A 12,679-nucleotide genomic window follows, 5' to 3' on the forward strand; every position below is an offset into this window, starting at 1 on the left:
GGACCCAAAGATCAAAGCCAAAGGCTCTGCAATCTCATCCCTTGCCTCCCAAAGAATCCTAGGATACATTTCATCAGGCCCAGGGGACTTATCGACCTTCAGTTTATTCAAAACTGCCAGGACATCCTCCCTCCGAACATCTATTTCCTCCAGCCTATTAGCCTGTAACACCTTCTCTTCCTCAAAAACATGGCCCCTCTCCTTGGTGAACACTGAAGAAAAGTATTCATTCATCACCTCGCCTATCTCTACTGACTCCATACACAAGTTCCCACTACTGTCCTTGACCAGCCCTAACCTCACCCTGGTCATTCTTTTATTCCTCACATAAGAGTAAAAAGCCTTGGGGTTTTCCTTGATACGACCCGCCAAGGACTTCTCGTGTCCCCTCCTAAGCCCCTTTTTCAGCTCATTCCTTGCTAACTTGTAACCCTCAATCGAGCCATCTGAACCTTGTTTCCTCATCCCTACATAAGCTTCCCTCTTCCTTTTCACAAGACATTCCACCTCTTTCGTGAACCATGGTTCCCTCACTCGGCCATTTCCTCCCTGCCTGACAGGGACATACCTATCAAGGACACCCAGTATTTGTTCCTTGAAAAAGTTCCACTTTTCATTCGTTCCTTTCTCTAACAGTTTCTGTTCCCAACTTATGCCCCCTAATTCTTGCCTAATCGCATCATAATTACCTCTCCCCCAATTGTAAACCTTGCCCTGCCGTACGGCCCTATCCCTCTCCATTGCAATAACAAAAGACACCGAATTGTGGTCACTATCTCCAAAGTGCTCTCTCACAACCAAATCTAACACTTGGCCCGGTTCATTTCCCAGTACCAAATCCAATGTGGCCTCACCTCTTGTCGGCCTATCCACATATTGTGTCAGGAAACCCTCCTGCACACACTGCACAAAAACTGCCCCATCCGAACTATTTGACCTACAAAGGTTCCAATCAATATTTGGAAAGTTAAAGTCCCCCATGACAACTACCCTGTGACCCCCACACATATCCATAATCTGCTTAGCAATTTCTTCCTCCACATCTCTATTACTATTTGGGGGCCTATAGTAAACTCCTAACAACGTGACCGCTCCTTTCCTATTTCTAACCTCAGCCCATATTACCTCAGTGTGCAGATCCCCCTCGAAGTGCCTTTCTGCAGCCGTTAAACTATCCTTGATTAACAATGCCACTCCTCCACCTCTTTTACCAGCTTCCCTACACTTACTGAAACATCTATACCCCGGAACGTCCAACAACCATTCCTGTCCTTGTTCTATCCACATCTCCGTAATGGCCACAACATCGTAGTCCCAAGTACCAATCCACGCCCCAAGTTCATCTACCTTGTTCCGGATGCTCCTTGCATTGAAGTAGACACACTTCAACCCACCTTCCTGTCTACCGGTACCCACCCTTGACCCTGATACCTTCCCCAATACCTCACCACCCTCACTGACTTCTGGACTACAACTCCTTTTCCCACTCCCCTGACAAATTAGTTTAAACCCCCCTGAAAAGCCGTAACAAATTTCCCTCCTGGGATATTGGTGCCCCTCTGGTTCAGGTGCACCCCGTCCTGTTTGTGCAGGTCCCACCTTCCCCAGAATGTGTTCCAATTATCCACGTATCTGAAACCCTCCCTCCTACACCATCCCTGCAACCACATGTTTAACTGCACTCTCTCCCTGTTCCTCAACTCGCTATCACGTGGCACCGGCAACGTACCAGAGATGACCACATGTTTTGTCTTGGCTCTCAGCTTCCAGCCCAGCTCCAGAAATTCCTGCTTTAAATCCCCGTCCCTTCTCTTACCTATGTCATTGGTACCAATGTGTACCACGACTTGTGACTGTTTCCCCTCCCCCTTCAGAATCCAGAAAACACGGTCTGAGACGTCACGGACCTTGGCATCTGGTAGGCAACATACCATCCGAGAGTCTCTTTTGCTGCCACAGAACCTCCTATCTATCCCTCTAACTAACGAGTCCCCAATAACTATTGCCCTCCCGCTCTGCCCCTTACCCTCCCGAGCCACAGAGACGGACACAGTCTCTTTGCGCACGCTATTATTCCTCCATATTTCTCATACCCCAGATGACTTAGGAAAAAGCCCTCACAACAACACTGGCAAGACACTCCTCAAGGAACTCGGGATCAACTATATTCAGGTGCAATCTGTCCCCCTTCTACACATGCCATCCCCCACAGAGCAAGTCCCACTGTCCCTGAAATCTGAAGCATTCCCTCCTGCACCATCTTTCCAGCCATGCTGGATGGATAAAGAGTAACAGGGTGATCTGTCTTATTTCGCTATTTCTGTACTCCCTCGCAGGTAATCCTGGTCTTATTACACGCGAGGTCCTGTCTGCTAATTTTCCACCTAGTTCCCTAAATTCTGATTGCTTTCTACCTAACCCAGAAGGAGAGCAGGAAGACGGGGAATAAGAATACTCTGAACTTGTCAGGTATTCTTGAAGATGCAAAACCACTCAAACGATGAAATAAGAATACTGGTCTGAATCAGTCTTTGATACTTTATAATGGAACACCAGTTCAACGGGGAAATAAAAATACTGGCTTGAAACTGTTCTTGTAGAATTTAAAATGCAACGCCTTACTTGTGACAAATTAATTAACTTTAACTTTATATACTCAGTGTTGATGCTGCCTGTATTTAGACAAGAATCACCTAGATATACTGAGTATTATAATGCTGTGTCTATTCAGACTAGAGTCACCCAGATATACTCAGCGTTATAATGCTGTGTTTATTCAGACTAGAATCACCCAGACACACACAGTATTGATGGTCTGTATTCAGGATGGAATCACCCAGATTTTCTCAGTGCTGAGGCTGTTTCTATTCAAACACTTTCTCACTGTTAATCGGTCACCATTTCCTCTCGCGCACGCTCAGACGGAATGCCAGCGCATGCGCATTGAGTGGTCCCGTGCCCTGTTTCCAGTTTGATTCTGCACAGGCGCATTGCCGGTCATGACTGTCCCTGCGCATGCGAGAAGCCCAAGGGAGGAATTACGCTGCCCCCCTCCTCGTATCCATGCAGCCAGATATCAATCAGCTGTCCCTCGCCAATAGAGAGCTCAGCCTCATTATAATCACTAATTGATAGAAAGAAACCCAGTAAGGTTGATGTATTACTGTCACATGTATGAGCACACAGTGAAAAGTATTGTTTATTGCGCAAGGTACAGACAAAGCATACCATTCATAGAGAAGGAAACGAGAGAGTTCAGAATGTAGTGTGACAGTCATAGATATTTTCGAGAGAGGAGGAGAGAATAGTGCAGGGACAGACAGAAAGAGAGAGAGAGAATGAGAAAGAGCGCAAATGGTTCAAGGACAGAGAGACAGCAAATGGTTCAGGTAGGGAGGAGAGCGAGAGAGCGCAAATGCTTCAGATAGGGGGAAAGAGCAAATGCAAATTAATCCAAGATGGTGCCAGAGTGTGGTGACCTCTTGCGAGCTGTGCCCAGCAAACCCTCCAAATCTACATTTCACTATCGTTCTATGCTTCTAAAACTCCTATTCCTTTAAAGTCTCCGTCAGACTTTTGAATCAACCTACGTCATATTAAGTTGATCTTTCTCGGCACCCTAACAATGACTATAACACGGCACTCTCCACTTTCCTTCTCTCTGAATGGTATGCTTTGTCCAAAGAGCATGCAAGAATACTTCTCACTGTACACTAATACATGTAACAATAATAAATGGTTCAGGGAGGGAGGAGAGAGAGAGCAAATCGGGTGGCACGGTGGCAAGTGGTTTGCACGACTGCTTCACTGCGTCAGGGATCCAGGTTCGATTCCTGGCTGGGGTGACTGTTAGTCAGGAATCCTCACCTTCTCCCATGTATGTGTGGGTTTCCTCTGGGTGCTCCAGTTTCTTCCAACCCTCCGAAAGACATTCTGGTTGTGAGCATTGGCCGTGTTAAATTTGCCCTCAGTGTAGCCGAACAGGAGCACGAGTGTGGTGACTGGGGGATTTTCACAGTAACTTCATTGCAGTGTTAATGTAAGCCTACTTTTGAGACTAATAAATAAATTTTAAACAGAAGTGGGCGATTCAGGGTGCGAATTCACGTCATAAACCAGCTGATTGCCTCGATGCTGTGGTACCGGCTGCTCATTCTGACCCCTCCCCACCTTTGTCACAAAGATCCAGAGAACGCTCGGAGAGTTCTTCTGGGACAACAGGCTGCACTGGGTCACTGCTGTGTTTGAATCTCCCGCTTAGGGAGAGCGATCAGGCACTGGTTTGCCTTCACAACCAGATGGGGACCTTCCACCTTCAGACCCTGCAGGGAAACCTCTGCTTTGAACCCCCTCCTCGATGGTGTACCCTGGCCATGTATTTCTTCCGCCAGGTGCATGGCCTGAACTATGACATGCAGCTCCCGTTCACAGACCTGAGCGGTCTCCTTGGCTCCCTGCAAGTGTTGCCCATCTTTTACAAGGAGCTTCTGAAAGTCTGGGTCATGGTCACCTTGTTCCACATCTCTCTCCTGTCTGGAGTAGCAGCTGTCATTCGGAAGCCGCTGCTCAGGAATCTGCTCCTCCACCAATACCATTTCAGGTGGCTGGCAGAGAGGAAGGCTGTTGCTGCCGGGTTCCAGGGTCTGGGACGTGCTGCGTGGTGGCAGAGTGGGCTGGATGACACCCCATGAGCTAGCTGAATATGCACCAGTGGAGGTTCAGCTCATGGCCAATGACATCTATGACCTTAGAACCGTCAAAGAACAAAGCACAAAAAACAGGACAGCACAGGAACAGGTCCTTCGGCCCTCCAAGCCTGCACCGATCATGTGTACCTAACAAGACCATCCGTTTGTATCCCTCTATTCCCAGTCTGTTCACGTGCCCAGACCCGACGTCACACTTGCGGTGGGATCCCATCTCAGCATGCACGTGCTCAGACGGAATTTCACATTGGCCCTAAGCCCAGACCCCACTTCCTGGATTTGGCACCCCATAGTTTGAGCTGCCTTGTGAAAATGCTCTCTGTGCCTTTTGCCACGACACGGAGGGTTTCCTGTCTGGGCTGCTGCTGCACACCTTCCACTACTGGCCCTCGCCAGACATTCCTTGGTGCGCCTTGTTGCCGTCCGGCGGCGGAGATTCCCAATGGAGGTCCCACTATGAAGGGATCCACTTCCGATACGTTGGGGTCCTGGAGTGGAGACTCATGCCCGCAGCAGTACCACGCAACCATAAATTGTACCAGTTCACGGGCTCCCAAGTATCCTGCCCTCTTTGCAGTCTTGTGGATTCTGTGGGATACGTTTACATTCACTGTCTTAGGCTGGACTCCCTTTTCATTACCCAAAAAATATTTCATTGATGTTCTGTTTGCACTTCAGTCCCACGCTCCTGATTGACGGGCACCTGGTGCGGACCGGTGGGGGTGGGAAGGCAGAGGACCTCCTTCTGAACCTGCTCCCGGGCCTGGCTAGATTTGCCATAAGCAGGCCCAGGCAGAGGATAACCAAGAGGGTCGTCCCACCCGACTGTCTGTCCCTCTACTGCGGCTACATATGTGGCAGTGCGACCCTGGAGAGGGAGCATGCGTGCGAAGTCCACGGGCATCACTGAAGCCCAGCAGGGGCTGACATCCATCCCTTTAATCACCTTTTGATTTGATGTTTGAAGTTTTCTTTACACTTTGCTTTATTTTGTTTGGGGCGACACCCGGCTTTTTAAGGGGCCACTGCTTTAATTTTGCCCCTCAGTTTATCTGATTTAATGTATTTGGTTTGCCAATAGGATGAGTTCACCTGTGGGCTTGTTGGAAGGAAATTGGGAGCACAAACAATTCACACCAATGGTTTCTGTCCCTGGCTGTTACTCAGGGCCACCCAACTGATTTTACACTTTGATCTTCAAGAACTAAGGGTCATCTCTCACGACACTACTAATGCCCTCTCTGATATACACAAATTGCCCCACCACTGGCTCCCTGTTTTTTATCGTTGCTGCTTCCTCACTTCGCATCTCAATTTCTATCTTCCCTGCGTCTGTATCAGTGTGTCTCTCTCCAGCTCACTGTTTTTCCTCTTCTCCCTGACCCCCGTCTCTCTCAGTGTCGGTTCGCCCTGGTCTTTCTCTCCTTTCTGATTAACATATCTCATCGCCTCTGTCTATCTCCAGAATCTGCCTCACACGGACTGATCCCCTCGCCTGGCCCCCCACCCAGCTGCTTTCTCTCCACCGGTTGGTGTCCACACCTCTGCCTCTGGTACTGAGATCAGTCAGATTGTTACCCTGGCAACACAGGAAATCGCTCAGCAAAAATAACTGAAAACGGAAATAACAAAACCACCATCACACACCCTGTTGGAGAGAAATCAAAGTAAAGGAGACAAAATGGTTACCCGGCACACAAAATGGACTCTGGGAAAAGACATTAAGAGGCACTGACTTTGGGCACAGACATTACATAAAGAGTTAAAACCTTTAGTGTTTAAATTACAGCAGGAAACAGGTCAGACCTTGAGGCACCTTAAACTCGAGATAAAAGCAGACCCAGAACAATGAGTTTGATGACGAGATCAGCCACTGATGAGGGACATAAATGCATAAATGTATATAACAAGATCAGCCATTGATAGAAGACATAACTGCATATATGTATCTACTCTATGTATAACCATGTGTTAACTGTCGATGTCCGTACCTGTCTACTCAACTTGTAACGATGTGCTAACGGCTAATGTCCACACTGTCTATTATCTAACAATGTATAAAAGATGCTCAACTACCATTGTGTAGTTGAGAAGGTGAGTGCCTGTACTGCGGAGTGCCAGCGCTTCTCCCAAAGCTTTGTCTGAATAAAACTGTTTGTTGAACCTCCAAGTCTGACTCCGAAGTGGTGAATTTCCCACAACACACCCTCAGTTCAGTTCAGAGGAAGATTAACCCAGAACAGTCAACCAGTTCTGTTTAACAATGAAACTGCAATTCCAATATTGCGTGTTTTAAACACCAAAACGTGACACTGTCGGGGCTTGTGAAATTCAGGCACGGTGTTTCACGAGACACAAACTGCTCCAGCTTCATGGTACATCTCACAGCCTTACACTGGATAATTGTGCTTGGTGCTCACACACTCCATATCTCACTCAGCATTTCCAACCTCACTTTATCATCTTTTTGTACTTGCTACAGGACCAGAGTAAATGGAACTTCCTCTTACCTTCCTCTCCAGAAAATATATGGAAGCTGTTTGAATGTGAAGGGTTCTCTCGGGCTGGCGCTCTCACAATACTGTGCTGGTTCACCTCTTATAGTTCTTCAGGACACAATCCCTGCTGAATTGCAACTGTGGATATTCACAATTAATCCAGCGCTCCCCCGGAGATCTGATTATGCCAAAAGAGAAAGAGAGTCAAATAGTGCCAGTGTGAATCAAAATGACAATTTAGCCACATGCCGAACATCAAAAGATGCTGAAGGGGAAGCAGGAGTGTTGGAAATGTTTCAATTACAATATTATCATTCGACATATTAACGAAGTTCACAAACTATCTGATCTCATAGACTCCATCCTCCCCGGGTTACACACAGTCTGATGTCACTGACTCCATCCTCCCCGGGTTACACACTGTCTGATCTCACTGACTCCATCCTCCCCGGATTACACACTGTCTGATCTCACTGACTCCATCCTCCCCGGGTTACACACTATCTGATCTCACTGACTCCATCCTCCCCGGGTTACACACTGTCTGATCTCACTGACTCCATCCTCCCCGGGTTACACACTGTCTGATCTCACTGACCCCATCCTCCCCGGGTTACACACTGTCTGATCTCACTGACTCCATCCTCCCCGGGTTACACACTGTCTGATCTCACTGACTCCATCCTCCCCGGGTTACACACTGTCTGATCTCACTGACTCCATCCTCCCCGGGTTACACACTGTCTGATCTCACTGACTCCATCCTCCCAGGGTTACACACTGTCTGATCTCACTGACTCCATCCTCCCCGGGTTATACACTGTCTGATCTCACTGACTCCATCCTCCCCGGGTTACACACTGTCTGATGTTTTACTACTTTCCCCATTTTTCTGTCCCGGGTCTGTTCACATTTTGGGTGAAAAGTGGAAATTGGCTATTTGCTCTCCGAGCTGAGGACAGATGTACAGAAACAGCGTGTGTTTGAAAAGTGTAACAGTAACAGGAGGTATACTCAGTGTTATAATGCTGTGCCTATTCAGACTAGAATCACCCAGAAACACTCAGGTTTGATGCTGTCTGTATTCAGACTAGAATCACTCTGATATCCTCTGTAATAATGCTGTCCGTATTCAGACCAGAATCTGCACGGTGGCACAGTGGTTAGCACTGCTGCCTCACAGTGCCAGGAACCAGAGTTCAATTCCCAGCTTGGGTCACTGTCTGTATGTAGTTTGTACAATTCTCCCCATGTCCACGTGGGTTTACTCCGGGCGCTCCGGTTTCTTCCCACAATCCAAAGATGTGCGGGTGAGGTGCATTGGCCATGCTAAATTGAACATAGAACATTACAGCGCAGTCCAGGCCCTTCGGCCCTCGATGTTGCGCCGACCAGTGAAACCAATCTAAAGCCCATCTAACCTACACTATTCCAATGTCATCCATATGTTTATCCAATGACCATTTAAATGCCCTTAATGTTGGCAAGTCCACTACTGTTGCAGGCAGGGCATTCCACGCCCTCACTACTCAGAGTGAAGAACCTACCTCTGACATCTGTCCTATATCTCTCACCCCTCAATTTAAAGCTATGTCCCCTCGTGCTAGCTATCAAGAGCCGAGGAAAAAGGCTCTCACCATCCACCCTGTCTAATCCTCTGATCATCATGTATGCCTCTATTAAGTCACCTCTTAACCTTCTTCTCTCTCAAAAAAAAACAACCTCAAGTCCCTCAGCCTTTCCTCATAAGACCTTCCCACCATACCAGGCAACATCCTGGTAAATCTCCTTTGCACCCTTGCCAATGCTTCCACATCCTTCCTAAAATGCGGCGACCAGAACTGTACGCAATACTCCAAGTGCGGCCGCACCAGAGTTTTGTACAGCTGCAACATGACCTCCTGGCTCCGAAACTCAATCCCTCTCCCAATAAAAGCTAACACTCCGTACGCCTTCTTAACAACCCTATCAACCTGGGTGCCAACTTTCAGGGATCTATGCTAAAGTGCAAAGGGACTTGGGAGTCCTAGTCCAGGACTCTCTAAAGGTAAACTTGCAGGTCGAGTCCGTAATTAAGAAAGCAAATGTAATGTTGTCATTTATCTCAAGAGGCTTGGAATACAAAAGCAGGGATGTACTTCTGAGGCTTTATAAAGCACTGGTTAGGCCCCATTTGGAGTACTGTGAGCAATTTTGGGCCCCACACCTCAGGAAGGACATACTGGCACTGGAGCGGGTCCAGCGGAGATTCACACGGATGATCCCAGGAATGGTAGGCCTGACATACGATGAACGTCTGAGGATCGTGGGATTATATTCATTGGAGTTTAGGAGGTTGAGGGGAGATCTGATAGAAACTTACAAGATAATGAACGGCTTAGATAGGATGGACGTAGGGAAGTTGTTTCCATTAACAGGGGAGACTAGGACGCGGGGGCACAGCCTTAGAATAAAAGGGAGTCACTTTAGAACAGAGATGAGGAGAAATTTCTTCAGCCAGAGAGTGGTGGGTCTGTGGAATTCATTGCCACAGAGGGCTGTGGAGGCCGAGACGTTGAGCGTCTTCAAGACAGAAATTGATAAATTCTTGATTTCTCGAGGAATTAAGGGCTATGGGGAGAGAGCGGGTAAATGGAGTTGAAATCAACCATGATTGAATGGTGGAGTGGACTCGATGGGCCGAATGGCCTTACTTCCGCTCCTATGTCTTATGGTCTTATGCACATGGACACCGAGATCTCTCTGTTCAGCCACACTACCAAGTATCTTGCATTAACCCAGTACTCTGTAATCCAGTTACAATTAAATTTACAATTGCAAAATTACAATTAAATTGCTCCTTAGTGTCAGAGGGACTGGCTTGTATAAATGCATGGGGTTGTGGGGATAGGGTCCGGGGTGGGATAGTGGTCAGTGCAGACTCGATGGGCCAAATGGCCTCCTTCTGCACTGTAGGATTCTATAATCACCCAGATCTACTCAGTGTTGATGCTGCGTCGGAAGCTTTTTCCCAGGGTGGAAGAGTCAATTACTCGGGGCTATAGGTTTTAGGGCGAGGGGCAGGGTTTAAAAGAGATGTACGAGGCAAGTTTTTTTTTACATAGGTGGTGGGTGCCTGGAACCCGCTGCTGGGGGAGGTAGTTGAAGCGGATACGACAGTGACTTTCAAGGTGCGTCTTGACAAATACATGAACAGGATGGGGATAGAGGGATATGGCCCCCGGAAGAGTAGTTTTTTTAGTTCAGGCAGCAAGGCCGGTGCAAGCTTGGAGGGCCGAAAGGTGCATATTGCAAGATGCAGAATATCACTGGCATTTCAATCTCTGAGCTTTTCCCTCACATGCCAGCGCCCCACAGTCTCAGTCACCTTGCAGAAATGTCCCCCTCATTTCAGCCAAAGAGCAGAAGGTTTTCCTGTGTCAGCAGCTGCTGCACCCCCTGGGAGGGAGAATAGGGAGAGGGAAAAGGCGGGAGAAGAAGGGAAAGGGAGAGAGGGAGTGAGAGGTGGAGGTGGGAACCAATTGTGGTTTTGAGCGGTTAGAAAAAACAAATTGTGCAAATTGATGGTTTCTGAAATTTATAATTATAATGAAACCGTGACCGGCCGCGCCACGTGACCGCGAGCGGCTCTCACTGAGTGGGCGGGGCCTCACCGCACCCTCATTCCCCATTGGTGCGTTCTGCTGTCCGTCAAATGAACACAGCCAATAGGAAGCCGCTCCAGCAGAATGATTGGCAGCCAGTGCGGGGCGCACTCGGGCAGCTTGTGATGAAGCAGCGACTCGCTGCCACTGGGGACAATCCCAGTCAGCGAGAGTCGGCGCCGCTGAAGCGGAGACTTTTTCTCTCATTTAATTCCTTACCGTGACTCAAAGATTCGGTGTGAAGCCGCTGGGAAAGCCCCGCACACGCAGTGAGAAACGGCGCGGCGCCTGAACTCCGCACTCGAGACGGCGGCGGCTGATTGTCCCGCTCGCCGATTGGCCAGATCCAGGTCACGTGCTGTGCGTCGGCATTGACGTCAGAACGCCCCCTCCAGCCGCGCGCGGAAACCGTTTAACGGCCGCTTCCAGCCACGTCACTGAGTGGGCGGCACCTCATTGCGTCATCATTCAGATTTACATACAGCCTGGAAACAAAGAACAAAGAACAATACAGCACAGGAACAGGCCCTTCGGCCCTCCAAGCCCACGCCGCTCCCCGGTCCAGGATTGAATCCTGAATCCAGGATCCCCGCCCAATTTTCCAGCCTATCTACATACCAATATCCTATCCACCGAGCTGTCCCTCACAGCTACGATGCTTTGTTCATTACAACCTATTAACTTACCCCCACCCCCCCATTCCAGACCATGTGATCTCCAGGGAGAGGCGAAAACCCAGAGTGAAAACCCCAGGGCCAATATGGGGAAAAAAAATCTGGGAAATTCCTCTCCGACCCCGAGGCGATCGAAACGAGTCCAGGAGATCACAATGGCCCTGATCGGAAAATGCTTCCCAACCCTAGTCATTTCCACTTCCACGAACACCATATGAATTCCCTGTCCCCGAGACAGGTTCCCAACTATCCGCAGTCTCGCTCTGTACTGGCACCAGCAAGATGATCATAGAATGAAGCCTTGAAACGAGAAACAAGGAACAATTAGCCCGCGCCGCTCCCTGGTCCAAACTAGACCACTCTTTTGTATCCCTCCATTCCCACTCCGGTCATATAGCTGTCTAGATAAGTCTTAAACGTTCCCAGTGTGTCCGCCTCCACCACCTTGCCCGGCAACACATTCCAGGCCCCCACGACCCTCTGTGTGAAATATGTCCTTCTGATATCTGTGTTAAACCTCCCCCCCCTTCAAAGAACAAAGAACAGTACAGCACAGGAAACAGGCCCTTCGGCCCTCCAAGCCTGTGCCGCTCCTTGGTCCAACTAGACCAATCGTTTGTATCCCTCCATTCCCAGGCTGCTCATGTGACTATCCAGGTAAGTCTTAAACGATGTCAGCGTGCCTGCCTCCACCACCCTACTTGGCAGCGCATTCCAGGCCCCCACCACCCTCTGTGTAAAAAAAGTCCCTCTGATGTCTGAGTTATACTTCGCCCCTCTCAGCTTGAGCCCGTGACCCCTCGTGATCGTCACCTCCGACCTGGGAAAAAGCTTCCCACTGTTCACCCTATCTATACCCTTCATAATCTTGTATACCTCTATTAGATCTCCCCTCATTCTCCGTCTTTCCAAGGAGAACAACCCCAGTCTACCCAATCTCTCCTCATAGCTAAGACCCTCCATACCAGGCAACATCCTGGTAAACCTTCTCTGCACTCTCTCCAATGCCTCCACGTCCTTCTGGTAGTGCGGCGACCAGAACTGGACGCAGTACTCCAAATGCGGCCTAACCAGCGTTCTATACAGCTGCATCATCAGACTCCAGCTTTTATACTCTATACCCCGTCCTATAAAGGCAAGCATACCATATGCCTTCT

General features: G+C 48.8%; 1 protein-coding gene across 1 annotated transcript in view; it reads right to left on the reverse strand.

The window, feature by feature from the left end:
* Nucleotides 1-11,190, reverse strand: part of LOC144485493 (NACHT, LRR and PYD domains-containing protein 3-like) — a 97,267-nt gene extending 86,077 nt beyond the window's left edge. The window contains exons 1-2 of the mRNA XM_078203639.1: nt 11,068-11,190; nt 7,217-7,382 (exon numbers count right to left, since the gene is read on the reverse strand). The gene's annotated coding sequence lies outside the window, so the exon portion shown is untranslated. The remainder of the gene's footprint in view (nt 1-7,216; nt 7,383-11,067) is intronic.
* Nucleotides 11,191-12,679: the final 1,489 nt, after the last annotated feature.

This window comes from Mustelus asterias, unplaced genomic scaffold (assembly GCF_964213995.1).
Source record: "Mustelus asterias unplaced genomic scaffold, sMusAst1.hap1.1 HAP1_SCAFFOLD_195, whole genome shotgun sequence".
Classification (NCBI taxonomy): Eukaryota; Metazoa; Chordata; class Chondrichthyes; order Carcharhiniformes; family Triakidae; genus Mustelus; species Mustelus asterias.